Source organism: Hemiscyllium ocellatum, chromosome 11, assembly GCF_020745735.1.
Source record: "Hemiscyllium ocellatum isolate sHemOce1 chromosome 11, sHemOce1.pat.X.cur, whole genome shotgun sequence".
Lineage (NCBI taxonomy): Eukaryota > Metazoa > Chordata > Chondrichthyes > Orectolobiformes > Hemiscylliidae > Hemiscyllium > Hemiscyllium ocellatum.
Window position 1 is genome coordinate 54,624,824 of NC_083411.1, and position 13,196 is coordinate 54,638,019.

Here is a 13,196-nt window from a genome sequence, read left to right on the forward strand (position 1 = left end):
AATCGTATCCCTAACAAGTGATTTGTAATAAGATTAGAGAAAATTAGCCTATTTTTGCTGTTGTTCACATGTTTCTATATTTAGGGTTTGTTATGAACTCTTCACTTTCATATTTTACAAGTCCTTAGCAGAAATAGACCCATTCAGCCCCTCAAGCCTGCTCCACCATCAATACAGTCATGATTGATCTGTTTGTGTTTCAAATTCTAAGTTACCTTCATCGCCCAAGAAGAACTCATTCCAGGAAAAGCTTATGTTTCCAATTTGTGCTGGGATGGACAGACCCTTGTTACTAAAATGAGAGAGAAAGATCAATCAGTTGGTGACAAGAATCAATTTCCTTATCCTGTTTGAAATCTGGAGCAATCCCTTCTCTGGGTTAACCTGTTCATCAGTGCCACCCTGTACAAGATGTACTTCAACAGTAAACAAGCTGCCCTAAAGACAGGACAGAGTGAGTGATGGTGTCTCTCTTCTTCCTTGTTGTTCACAGGGACAAACAGATTCATCAAGGACATTGAGATGATGATTGGGGAAAGGACTTGGCTCTTCTGGCTGTGGTGGAGAATGTGTTGGATTCTGATCTCTCCGTGTTTGCTGGTGGTAAGAAGCTGTTACACATTATTTTGATTTAAACTGAAAATACCCAATCTCTCATTCTGTTTCTGATTTAGTTTTGTATCTTATCCACATTCAGGCAGTCTTAATCTGGTCCTTGACAACATTTGCCCCACTAAGATATGGATCTGTTGAATACCCTGTCTGGTCAGGAGCACTGGGCTGGTGTATGACCATCTTCTGTATTATGTGGATCCCCATCATGGCTGTGGTGAGAGTAGTCCAAGCTGAGGGCCCCACCTTGTGGCAGGTGAGGGACGCTTTGAAATCTTTTAAAGATTAAGGAACACAGAACATAAAATTAGGTTTTGGATCATGATAGATGCAATGCAAAGCACATTGTTTCAAAATCAAAATGTCTTTTTGTTGTCCTTTCACTTATGCTCAGTTCAGTCCACCGTGATACCATCTTGGTTCAGGCACTAAAGCTGGAGTGGACTGGAAGTAGTATCTGTGAATGTTTGAATATACAACTAAAAGAAAGTGGATCGGTCAGCTCAGTTGGTTGGATGGGTGAGTTGGTGATGCTGAGTGATGCCAATCCCTGTACCAGCTGAGGTTACTGTGATGAACTCTCCTTCTGGAACTCTCCCCTTGATCCTCAGGTTAAACCACCATCAATCACCTCGCTCTCTGTTGAGAGAGCAGCCCTGTGATCTGATAGGACTATGGTTATTTCAATGTTACAAAAAAACATAATTTATCACATTTATGCAATTAAAACAAAGATAGGTTTTAAAATAATAAAAGAATTGCACTATTGGAACACATCACAAATATGAACATATCAGGGTGTTGCAGTACCTTGGAAAATGGAGGTCACCTTAATTTAACAAATATAAACAAAAGGTCCACTAAACTCTATATTTTGTATTTCAGTCATGGATCACAGATTGTTAGGTTGATTTCATTAAATTCTCAATCAATTCATACACTATTTATGCACCTTACAAAGTTGGAGTTTGGACTGTTTCAAAACGATCTCTCAGTTTCAGAATGGTGTCTTCTGCATTGCAGATCTTTACGTTTGTCTGGTTGTAATAACAAGTAGTGGCATTAGGTGGTGGGATTCAGTAGTTTTCGAATAAAGTCCACGTGGAACATTTCCTGGTTTCAGTACAGGTTTGTCAAGATCAATCTCACATTTTGTTTCTTCATGCTTTCAATGAGAGAAAAGGCAGGGAGACAGTGAGTTTTGAGGAAGGAATTCCAAAGTCCCGTAATTCAGCAACTGAGGGGCCATCTACTAATGGTCAAACTATTTAAACAGCAAGGGTTCAAAATGCTTGATTTAGACAACCCCACATGTCACAGAGATTTCCAGGAAAGGGTGAGCCAAGACCATGGAAAGATTTGGAAACAAGCAGGAGAATGTTAAACTTGAGTACTTACTGAAGCAGGAGCCAATATGAATTAGTGAGAAAGGAATGATCGATGATCAGGGCTTGATGTAATGAAGAGCACAGATTTGAATTATTAAGTTCACAGAGGGTCGGATTTGGGAGGTCAGCTGAGTTGTTACTTGAATAGGAGAAAGTGAGGACTGCAGATGCTGGAGGTCAGAGTCAAGAGTGTGGTGCTGGAAAAGCATAGCTGGTCAGGCAGCATCCAAGGAACAGAGAATTAATGTTTCAGGCTAAAGCCGTGAGGAAGGGCTTTAGCCAAAAATGTCGATTCTCCTGCTCCTTGGATGCTGCCTGACCTGCTGTGCTTTTCCAACATCAAACTCTTGATTTGCTATTTGAATAGCCAAGTGCCAATGGCATGACTGCATGGGTGTGGATTTTTGCAACAGAGGATTTCTGTAAGTACAGAGGAATCGAATCAGATGATGCAGGCAAAAATATATGGTTTTAGTGCTGTTATGAAAATGTTGTCAGAAGCTCATTTCAGCATCAAAAACAGATCAAAACAAATCGTCACAAGTAGGGTGATAAAGAAAGTTTATGGCGTACTTGCCGTTATTGCTCAGGGAACTGAGTACAAGAATCAGGAGGTCATGTTACAGCTTTATAAGACTTTGCTTAGGCTGCATGACGACTATTGCGTTTAATTCTAGTCGCCACATTACAAGAAGGATGTGGAGGCTTTGGAGAGGGTGTAGAAGAGGTTTACCAGGATGAGGCTTGGATTAGAGGGTATGAGCTCTAAGAAGAGGCTAGAAAAACTCAGGTTGTTTTCTCTGGAGCAGCTGATAGAAGCCTACAAAATTATGAGATGGATAGATAGGGTTGACAGTCAAAATCTTTTTCCCCCCCCCACAGTTCAAAAATACTAAGAGAAGCATTTAAGGTGAGAGGGCAAAAGTTCAAAGGAGATGTGAGGGGCAAGTTTTTTTACACAAAGAGTGGCAGGAGTCTGGAACAGGCTGCCGGGGTGGGGGTGGAGGCAGATATGATAAAGGCATTTAGGAACTTTTAATTAAAGACATGAATATGCAAGGAATGAAGGGATGTGAACCAATGGCAGGCAGAAGAAAATAGTTTAATTTTGCATCATGTTCGGTACAATATTGTGGACTGAAGGATTAGTGTCTGTACCGTACTGTTCGATATAAGACCAAAGTTATGGTTTGTCTGTCTCAACTACACAAAGTTCACAGAATCTGAGTTGTTATGGTGCAGAAAGAAGCCATTCAGCCCATCATGCCTGTACCAGCCCTCTGAATGTGCAGAAGGCCTTAGTATTATTCCCCCGGCTTTTTCCCATAACCCTGGACATTATTCCCATTTCAGTGATTATTCAGTGCTGTCTCTAGTACACCGAATGATTCTGCAATAAAAGATCAAAACAATGGCACTTTTAAAAGGAGGATGACAGACAAAGGCAGTGACCACAGGGTCAGAGAAAGACTGACCCTGCTGTCTGACACAGCAGTGAATCTGCACTATCACTGCTTTTGCTGTTTGAGTTCATGTATCTCTGGACATTAGAGTGCATTTAGGAAAATTTAACAAACAGTGAAATTCACAGCTGACCTTAGAGGAACCTGTGTGGGTGAGCTCACAGCACAGGAACAGACATGTGCATAGTTTGTACTTGTAATCTTGCTGTAAATTTACAGTAGTGAATAGATTGGGTTCTTTCTTAATTATATCTTTTATTGAGATCGGTCTCTTGATTAAATTTTAAAAATATAAACCATAGGTACTAAGTTAGCATGGAGCAGTGTTTTTTTTTAAGAGCAAAAAGATGGTGCTATTTTCTGGGTCTGTAGATTGTGAAGGAGCAACGATGACCTTTAGTTGAGTGAGGTGCTCTTCCTATCAGATGTGGGAGTTTAGGGAGCATTTCCATGTTACTGATGGTTACTTCTGCAGGAAGTGTCTTTGATTGTGAATCCTATCAGATCGCATGGTTAGAGGCAATAAGGAATTTACAAGAGCTAGGGAATATGACGGGTGGCAGTTATAGGAAGCGAGAAAAGCCGCAGAAACATTCAGGTAGATGGGTTAACTCCAGGAAAATTAGGATGGGTAGGCAGGTAGTACAGGAGTCTTCTGTGGCTGTCCCCATCTCACACAAGTATGCTGTTTTGGAAAATGTAGGGGGTGATGGACTTTCCGGGGAATGTAGCACGAACAGCCAAATTTCTGGTCCGGAGGCTGGTTCTCAATGTAATGAGGGGTACGTCAGGTTCCAAGAGATCAATTGTGAGAGGGAACTTTCTAGTCAGAGGCATAGACAGACACTTCTGGGGCCAACAGTGAAAAGTCAGAATGGTGTGTTGCCAGGATCAAGGATATGTTGGAGAGAGTGCCGAATGTTCTCAAGGGGGAGAGGGACCAGCAGGAGGTCATTGTACACTTTGGAACTAATGATATAGGAAGGGAAAAGGATGAGATTCTAAAGGGACAATATAGACGCTTAGTCAGGAATTCAAGAGGAGGTTCTCTAGGGTAGCAATATGTGGAATAACCCTGGTACTACAAGCTAATGAGGGTATGAATAGAAGGAAAGAGCAGATGAATGTGTGGCTGAGGAGATAGTGCAGGGGAGAAGGGTTTACATTAATGGATCAATGAAATCTCTTCTGGGGTAGAAGTGACCTCCACAAGAAGGATGGATTGCACCTGAATTGGAAGGGGATGAATATACTGGCAGGGAAAATTGCTTGAGCTGCTCAGGAGGATTTAAACTAGTAAGGTGGGGGGGGGGGAATAGTGGGACCCAGGGAAATAGTGAAGAAAAAGATCAATTTGAGATTGGTTGGGAAAGGTAACTAGTTAAAGCAGGCAAGAACAAAGCAGAAACCAACTACAGGTTGGACTGATAAATTAAACTGTAATTATTTCAATTCAAGAGAGCTAACAGGTGTTAGGCCGGAACCTCGGGGTTCCAGTCTTTGCGAGTTCTTTGGAAGGAGAGACCGCACCAGCTTCTTTAGTTTGGAGCAGAGCACCGTTTATTTTACAGAATCAAAACTGGCAAACTGTACAATGAATTCTACAGCATGCAATTCATTGGAGAAGGCGTTCTAACCCTTCTGCTCAAATTCGCCCCAGTTATACCCCTCGCTGGCCAGTGTTCCCGGTCAGATGTCCACGTCTGGCCTTCCTGTTGGCTACTCGTTCCCGGGCAAAGCGTTCCGCTCTCTGGTTGGATGGTTTGAGCTGTCTGTCTGTTTGCCTCGGAGCGGGCAGTCCCGTAGACATTGTGGGGCCACTGGTCCCGCTTATTTAATTAGTGGTTTACCAGAAACAATAGTTCATTACGATTTAAGTGAGTAGTTTCGATGGTTCAATTGACACCTCAAATAATCCAATTAACAATGTCTACCAGTTACAAATTCCAGAGGTGCAATTAACAGGCTGTCTATCAGCTAGCCTCTGATCAGATTAGGAGGCCAGCAGTTTCCAGTTCAGTGATCATGATAGTTTAACCATTTCAGGCCCGGTATTAGAAGCACTTGTTACAGTTATAGTTTTTACCCTCCCTAGATCTAGTGTGCCCACCCCACTTGTACAACTACCCCAACACTCCCTCCCTTGGCCTCTATTGAGGCCACACCACCCCATGCCGTAAGAAACGCAACACCACGAGGCGACCGGGGTCTGGTGTGCCGGCAGACGCCCCCACAGACGTCCCTTTGTTGTATCCGAGCACGTTGTCTTTACCAGAATCACCGGTTCTAGGGAGACAGTCATGTTGGGATGAAGGGTGCCCTACGCAACACGCCGCAACACAATTTACAAATAGACAATTAAAACTACATGCAAATCTAAGTTAATAGATAAAACAACTCCGGCAGGCTTCTGCGGAAATGACAAAAGCACAGAATTAATCAAGCATGGCAAAAAACATGGCAAAAAGACAAATAGAGCACTGTACGCGAGTACATAACAGTCGCAAAAGATTTGGAGTGGAGGAATTAAAATAAGTAAGGTGTCCGCAGAACGCAAGTCTGTAGTCCAAAGAACACCCAAGTGTAAACATGTTCTGTAAATTGTGAAACGGAATAGGATTAGCACACTACCAGCAGCTAGGTACCTGCTAGCGAGCGGAAACCCAGTGAGAAACTGTACTGTGCCCCGGTGTTCCCGCAGATCAGAATGCTCCACAGGCCAGCAGCTCAGTCCAGACGTCCGACACGGAAGACAGAGGCCAGAGATCTTATTAAATCATGACGAACGTGGGCCACCAGTTCCGATGTCAATGCGCGACTGTGCCTGTCTTAGGTTGTCCCTCGCCCGAGGGATCGTACCCGTCATTGGCTAACCAGTCGTACTGCATTGAATTGTAGATACCGACATCCGTTTCACCGCCGTCAAGAACGGACACAGGCAGTGGCAACCGGCTCAATAGTGTGTTCTGTGGCCCTCGAGACCAGCTGAAGCCAACCGGGAGTACTGGAGATTATGTAAAAATCGCTTGTGTGAACAGCAGTGTTTCGAGTCCCGGGCCCACAGTACATCTCAACCTCCCACTGTATGAAAGGATCAATTCACATATCCCCAGGTCAATGGGCAAAATAAGTAGGGACTCCTTGGACAACCAGACCACATTCATTGTTTATAAAGGAGAAAAGTTAGTACTGAGTAGCATCAAGAGCAGAACCGTAGCGCACCACCGTGGGCGACGCGATCGGATGAACTCGAAAGAAAGCCATTGAGACCGCTGGCATGCACCGGAGAGATAGTATTTAGTACGCCTGCACCCGTAGCCCATTCAGAGGTGGTAGTGCATCATTGGAGAGAATAACCGCCAGATCCCCACTCGCCTGGCTTCCCATCGGGAGGCGTGAGTCACTTAATGCAACCGGCCGCACGGAAAACCGGCTCCACGGTTCATGAATGGAAGTCACCTTACAGCATGTACTCCATATGTCCCTCCCCGTTTGTAGGAGATCACACGCAGGCTGTCGTGTACTCAGAGTTGGTGGCGGCGCAGGCATCTGTTGAGGAGTGCAGAGCCCAGCGTATGGGGGGTTCGGTTGAAAAGTAATGATACCACATTACATTTAAACCAGGGAGATGGGGCTGCAGAAATGTGGTGAAAAGAGTCCTGCCATCCCCAGGGTGGCATTTGGTGAAATCAGCCAGAAAACATCCTACTAGTATGGGAAAGAAAAGCATTGTATTTAACAACCGCCATTAGCACATTCCTGTGAAGGCGGAGCCATTGGGTGAGCTGATCTCGAAAAGCTCCTTGCTATTAGACTCAACGGACATCACCATGCCAGTACTCCTGGATGTGAAGTCTTTAGTCATCTAGTAAAAGAAAGAGGGGGCCAGTGCGAAATGTCCAATGCATTCACTAAGACTGCCCCCCACCCAGTTGTGCAACAGAACTGGAGAAACCAGACATCAATCAGGGCAATGGTAAAAAAGTGAAGGTAGGCTTAACCCCTAACCTTTCTCATAGCTCATGGACCTGTACGAAGCCGTCACCTAAAAAACAGAGTGACCCCAGTGTGAGGTAAAAGGAATGGTCCCGTCTAAAAGGAAGAAATAGTACCTTGTACAAAGGAGGCCAGAGCAGTTTGTGAACTCCAATCAGAGAGAAAAAAGGTCCCTGACCACGGGCTGCCACAAAAGGCAATTGAAACAGGGGGAAATAGACCATCCTGTAGGGGAATTGTTCCTCTTATTTTAAAGAGTCAGAAAAAGTTGAAAAAATGCAAGTACCCCACTGATTCAGTGTTGGGAGAGGTAACTGCGGAAAAGCAGTCACGCAAAAGATATCAAGTAGCAGCATTTCTTAATCAGGAAAAGTTAAAAAGCAAACGTGCGCAGGCTGTGGAAGACATTCAGTAGGATAGGCTGCTGTCAAGTGGGAAATAGCACTATACAGGGCAGATAAATTTCGGGACAATGATGAAAATGCAAGATAGTACGAGTCTCGGTTATAACTTGCTGTGCATCTGCACTAGCAGCTGCAGGCGCAAAAACGTCGTCATGCACATTAAATAACCAATGTTGAAGAGTAAAAATATCCGGCCTAGAGCTCTATCGAAAAAATAGGGTGACCCCCTAGAGGGGTAAAAGGATTGACAACAGTTAAAAGGGGAGAAATAGTACACCGTATAGGGGAAGGCAAACTCTGTCTACTGTCACCACAGGTGATTAAAACAGATTGTCATATGCGCAGGTTACTTCCTTAGGAGGCAAACCGAAAAACAGGAGGAATATAAAGTAGGTAATCACTTCAGATGAGCTGGACATGGGTGAATGCACCACGCATCGCGCAGGAACTGTAACAACTGCAGCGTGTACACTATGTAAATGACAAACCAGAAAGTTGTCGGGTGTGAGATCACGAACATACAGGGTCGGCTCTGCTGCAGTATGGGTGACCCGTGGCAACAGGACAATAGAGCAGCTAAATTTCCACTGTGTGGTTACGAAAAACATGGCGCAGGGGGCCCCCTAATTTCCCAGGGTGCGCAGCATAACTCGCACGTAGGGGAGAACCCCGAGCTGTTCGTTAATATTGTTGAGAGGTAATTTAAAAACACAAAGGCAACTCAGAAAGCATGGGTAACATCAGCAAAAAAGGGACCTGCGTATCGCTGAAGCTCCTCTTCAGGCGAATTGTTCCCTGCTCTTCCCAGATATTCATGTACGTCCTGCCCGTGTTTTAGCCTGAGGGTCCCCCATGCATCCAGGGAGAGGGTGGTGGGGAAGCTATCTGGTGGGGACCGCCATATAAGATTTCAGAAAAGGTCAAACGAGGCCGTCTCGTCTGTCCGTGGTCCTAAATTATCTCATGGCAGGTTTCTCTCTCAAAAGTTGCTATGTGACCAGGGGACCTAATTCTCCTCCCCCACACTAGTGGCGAGGAGAGGCGCTTGGACGGTTGGCCTAGTGGCAACGGCCCCCTTTAGCGGGCTACACCCTCCCTCACGACCCGCAATAATCTCCCCCTCGTCCAGCTGGGAGGTGATGTCAAGAGGGGATTCGAACTCATTACCCTAGGTGGGTTCCCCAGGGCAAAGGTTGAAGACAAATTTAGACAAAATGCACGTAAAACATCAACCACGAGCACAATCTTACTTTTACGACTACCCGCCTGCTCGCAGCGGAATCCATGGTGAACAAGGTGGATCACTCAGGACAAGGGTCAGTGAAGAAGTTAGAGAGCCAAAAGCATTCCCAAAATACCAGCAAAGATATCACAGAACAGACCCCGTTCGGTGTTGACGGACAACGACCCTATCACTACGCAGAGACGTAGGGCAAAGCAGGGCTCTGTTACGCCCCCTCATTTCCCACGTCCTTGTCGGGCTCAGTCTCCTGAATTGAATTCAGGGCAACGTTTGGCCTCCCTGACCTGGGGCAATGGGGGAAATGGTGCCAGTTATTGTCATCCTCCCTTCAGACCCTGCACCCAAGTTTTCCATATGTTACCGCAGTCAGGGGCCCACCAGCGGTTGTGAACGGACTTACTGCCTTGGGCAACTCTCACATGCGTTGCCCCATGTGTTTTCAGCCCGTTCAGTATAAGGGATGATGATGATTATGGAGAGGGGGCCTTTGTCACGGGGACCCTGGTGAGTAATGTAAAACTCTGGGCAATTAGGAGATTTGCGGTGGGACGAAATTGGACTGTTTGCCTGAGGGGACTTGTCCCCCTGAACGAGATACAGAACAAGAGGTGCAAGTATAATCCTTGTGTATGCAAGAATCTGTGTGTGTGAAGGGCCGTGTGTCATAGCCAAAAGAGAGTGCGCAGGTGCTGCGGGCATATCGGACGTCGTATCTGTGTGAAACAGAGAGTGAGAGCCACAAGGGGCTGCTCAGCTAGCAGGGAGGTTAACACTGTTCTAGCTCGAAATCATCTGATTGTTAGTGAGTGGATGTGTGAGTGTTGTCAGCTAGAGCTTGCACCCCCCTTTTTGACTGTGATATTTATGGATGTGTAACATGATCTTCTCAGGGAAGCTTCTGGTATCCTTGTAGCTTATTTAACGTGATAAAAGCCAGAGAATGAAGGGTAATTCAGATGAGTAAGAGTAAAAAATACGTAAGTTGAGATGCATGTAACATCCCATTGAATACTCCCGTAAGAAGGGTATGAATAGAGTGTCCTCATCCGCAGAGGATGTCAGCTCCTATGTGCAGAGACGAAGAGTGGAATACTGAGGGCGCGCAGAACACAAGTCCCTTCCCAGTTCAGGGGCAACCAATTGTACCGAATCTGCCCCCCACAATTTCACCACAAATCTGCGCGACTCACTGTTAATGCTGCCGCTTGGCTGCCCGTGAGTATCCCCGGGTAAGCCGTCCGGGCTTGGTGAATCAAGTGAAGTTTACTAGCGGGTGAAAAGCAGTGTTTCCCCGAACTGCACTCCGATGTGGGGCTAGGTCGCCGGAAAAACACATGTTTTTTGTTTAAATCGTGACGAGGAGTATAGAGAATGATAGAATTTCACAAGAGAGTTTGCTGCATCAACATCCAGCAATCACATGCGGATTACCAATGCAGCGACTGAGTTCCAGAAGGTGGAATATTTCAGGTGAAGTGCAGCTGAAATGGAAAAAGGGAAGTTTGAGGTCATGCTCTGCAGGAAATAGGAAGTATTACCTGGTAGAGGAATACAGTCCGTTGCCTACCGGCCAGAGAAAGAGGAGTAATCATTTAGTTCGGGCACATGGTGAATGACACGGGTAACGAGTTGTGAGTACAATCTATACAGGTCAGGACAGAAATCCTTTGTGTAGCACTGTCCTCTGTGTAGGGCAAAGTTTGTAGGTAGTAGGAGGCCTTAAGAGTTACCCAGGGAAAAGAATCATAAAAGAACCTGGTGACCCTGCCGTTTTCAGCGCGAATCTGCGCCTTGCAGAAGGTATGAACAGGTGAATTGGAAACAACTACTCGCAGTTGAAGAGACTGAAGGATATGGGCAAGAGCTGAGCTTCGATCCCTATGCTGCAGACAAAAGTTGCTGCAACGTGTGCATTGCTAGGCTATTCAGACTTGGCAGTCAGTCAGGGACAAATGGGTGAGAACAGAGCATGGCCACCGTGACCGCCTAAGATACAGACAAGTAGGTATAAAATCAAATCTAGCGGTCAGAATCTGGTAGCAGGAAAGCGTAGCGACCCAGACGTCCCAAGCCCGGTAAAAGGGTCTATTGTAGGAACATGAAAGAAAGTGTAAAGATAAGCATAACGTATTGACAAGAAGAATAACTGCACAAACCCCCCAGGATCTCACCCTCGTCCTCTGAGGAGGTAGTGTCAGGCGGGGAGGTGAGCTCACACCCCCCTGCACAAGTTCGCCCTGGAGGTGGGCTCCCGTGACTATTAGAGTGTCGTTTTATGCTGCGAGGGGGTGTACCCCCATCGGGGCTTGTGAACTCTGCGGGGCAGCAACAGGGGCGGCGGACAGTAGGGGAATGGTAAGGACGAGGCCAAAGCTCTCTACCCCTGTGGGAGGCGATTGTATGTATGGCGCTTTCAAGCACAGGTGAAGGCAAAAACGCTCCGGACACTGTAGGTGCAGCGGAAAGGCAAAAGAAAACGCGGCCAGGTCTGTGACAGAGAAAAAATGACAGGCAGGCGTGAGCACCTGCAGTGCAACAGCAGGGTCCGGAACCTTCAGATTTAAAGTGACTGTGGCCCCGTTTATTCTTCGGAGGTCATGTAACGAATCCTGGTAGCAAACCTCAGGGAGCGTAATACTGGGAAAAGGGGATGAGACGCAGAGTACAGCAGCAGAAGCACAGTGAGTGAAAAGCTTTTGATGGAGAGATGAGGCCAGAAGATGAGTTACTGTGACCTGGTAGAAAACCTCAGGGAGTATAAGACCTCAAAAAGGGAATGAGACTCGGAGACCAGCGGAATCTCAGGCCTGCGGACACCAGTTGAATTCAATGCTTCAAGAAGATGAGTGAAAGATAGAAAATGACGATAGAAACGACCTCAGATCCGACAGAGAACATCGAGTGGAAATAAAGGGTGAGCGGGGGTGTAGGATGGGGCACTACATACGGCAATAGAAGTCGGAATGAGATTTCAATGGGACAATTTGATACTGGCTGGCAGTTACAGGCTCCATGATCTAATTATCAAAGAATGTAGCTTCAGACAGGCAGCCCTGCTGTTGCTAGCTGCACCCCGCATGGCTGTGAATAACCGTTTGGGGACTGGAACTGGCAGTGTCTGTTGCAGCAATGGCACTACCCTCCCTAGCCCCAGCCTTTAGGAGGAGGACGAATAATAGTACGAAATAAGTGCGCATATACTCGTAAAAAGACGAAAAGAGCGCGCATGTGATTGTAATGAAAAGATGAATGAGCGCGCATAACTCTTTAGCGTAAGGGAAAATCTGTGGATCTGAGAGAAAGGATAAAATGGGTGTGTAAGATAGGTCAGTAAAAATTGGAGGACATAGGCGGAAAGATGAATGAGTGCCCCCATCTCGTCATTAAAGAATCTGTGAGCATGAGAGTGGAAAAAATGGCTTAAGCACCCATGTCGGCGGACAAAAATGAGTGACTGGTCGCGAGAAAAAAGAGATGAATGAGCTAGGCCAAACGCTTTACTGTCTGCTGAGTCGCAGGTCCCGGTTGGAGACCTGAGATCTGCGGCCTCCGGGAAAAAAGGAGGAATAGGCAAAAACAAGTGGGCTGGGGGATGTCAGAGCCTAATGCCGGCTTCGATAATGCCGGGCAAACAGCCGTCGCATGAAAACCACTTTAAAAGGGGGGAGTAGTAGTGGCCACTGTGCCACCGTATGGTAATGCTGCACTGCGCATGTTGTTGGTCGGTATTTTCTATTTAAAAGTAAAAAGGGTACAACCTGTCGAATAAGATGTAGTTAGAAGCATGATTCATGTCATCATCATGATAATTTAAGAAGACCTTCCCATCGGATTATCCCATGGACCAGGACAATCGCGCCTGAGTGTCCCTCCGATGTAGTGGTGGCTTAGTAGTCGACCTGTTAGGGTCGCAGACCCCTAAAAACGGGTAGCACCTCCCAGAGCGAGCAATCCCGCCAAGAGTGAGCATTCGCGCCAAAACTAAACGGACCCCGCCCAACCTGAGCATTCGCGCCAAAACTGAGCAAACCCGCCAAAAGTAAGTTGACCCGCCAGAACTAAGCTGAACCCGAGACACCCCGGGATTTAC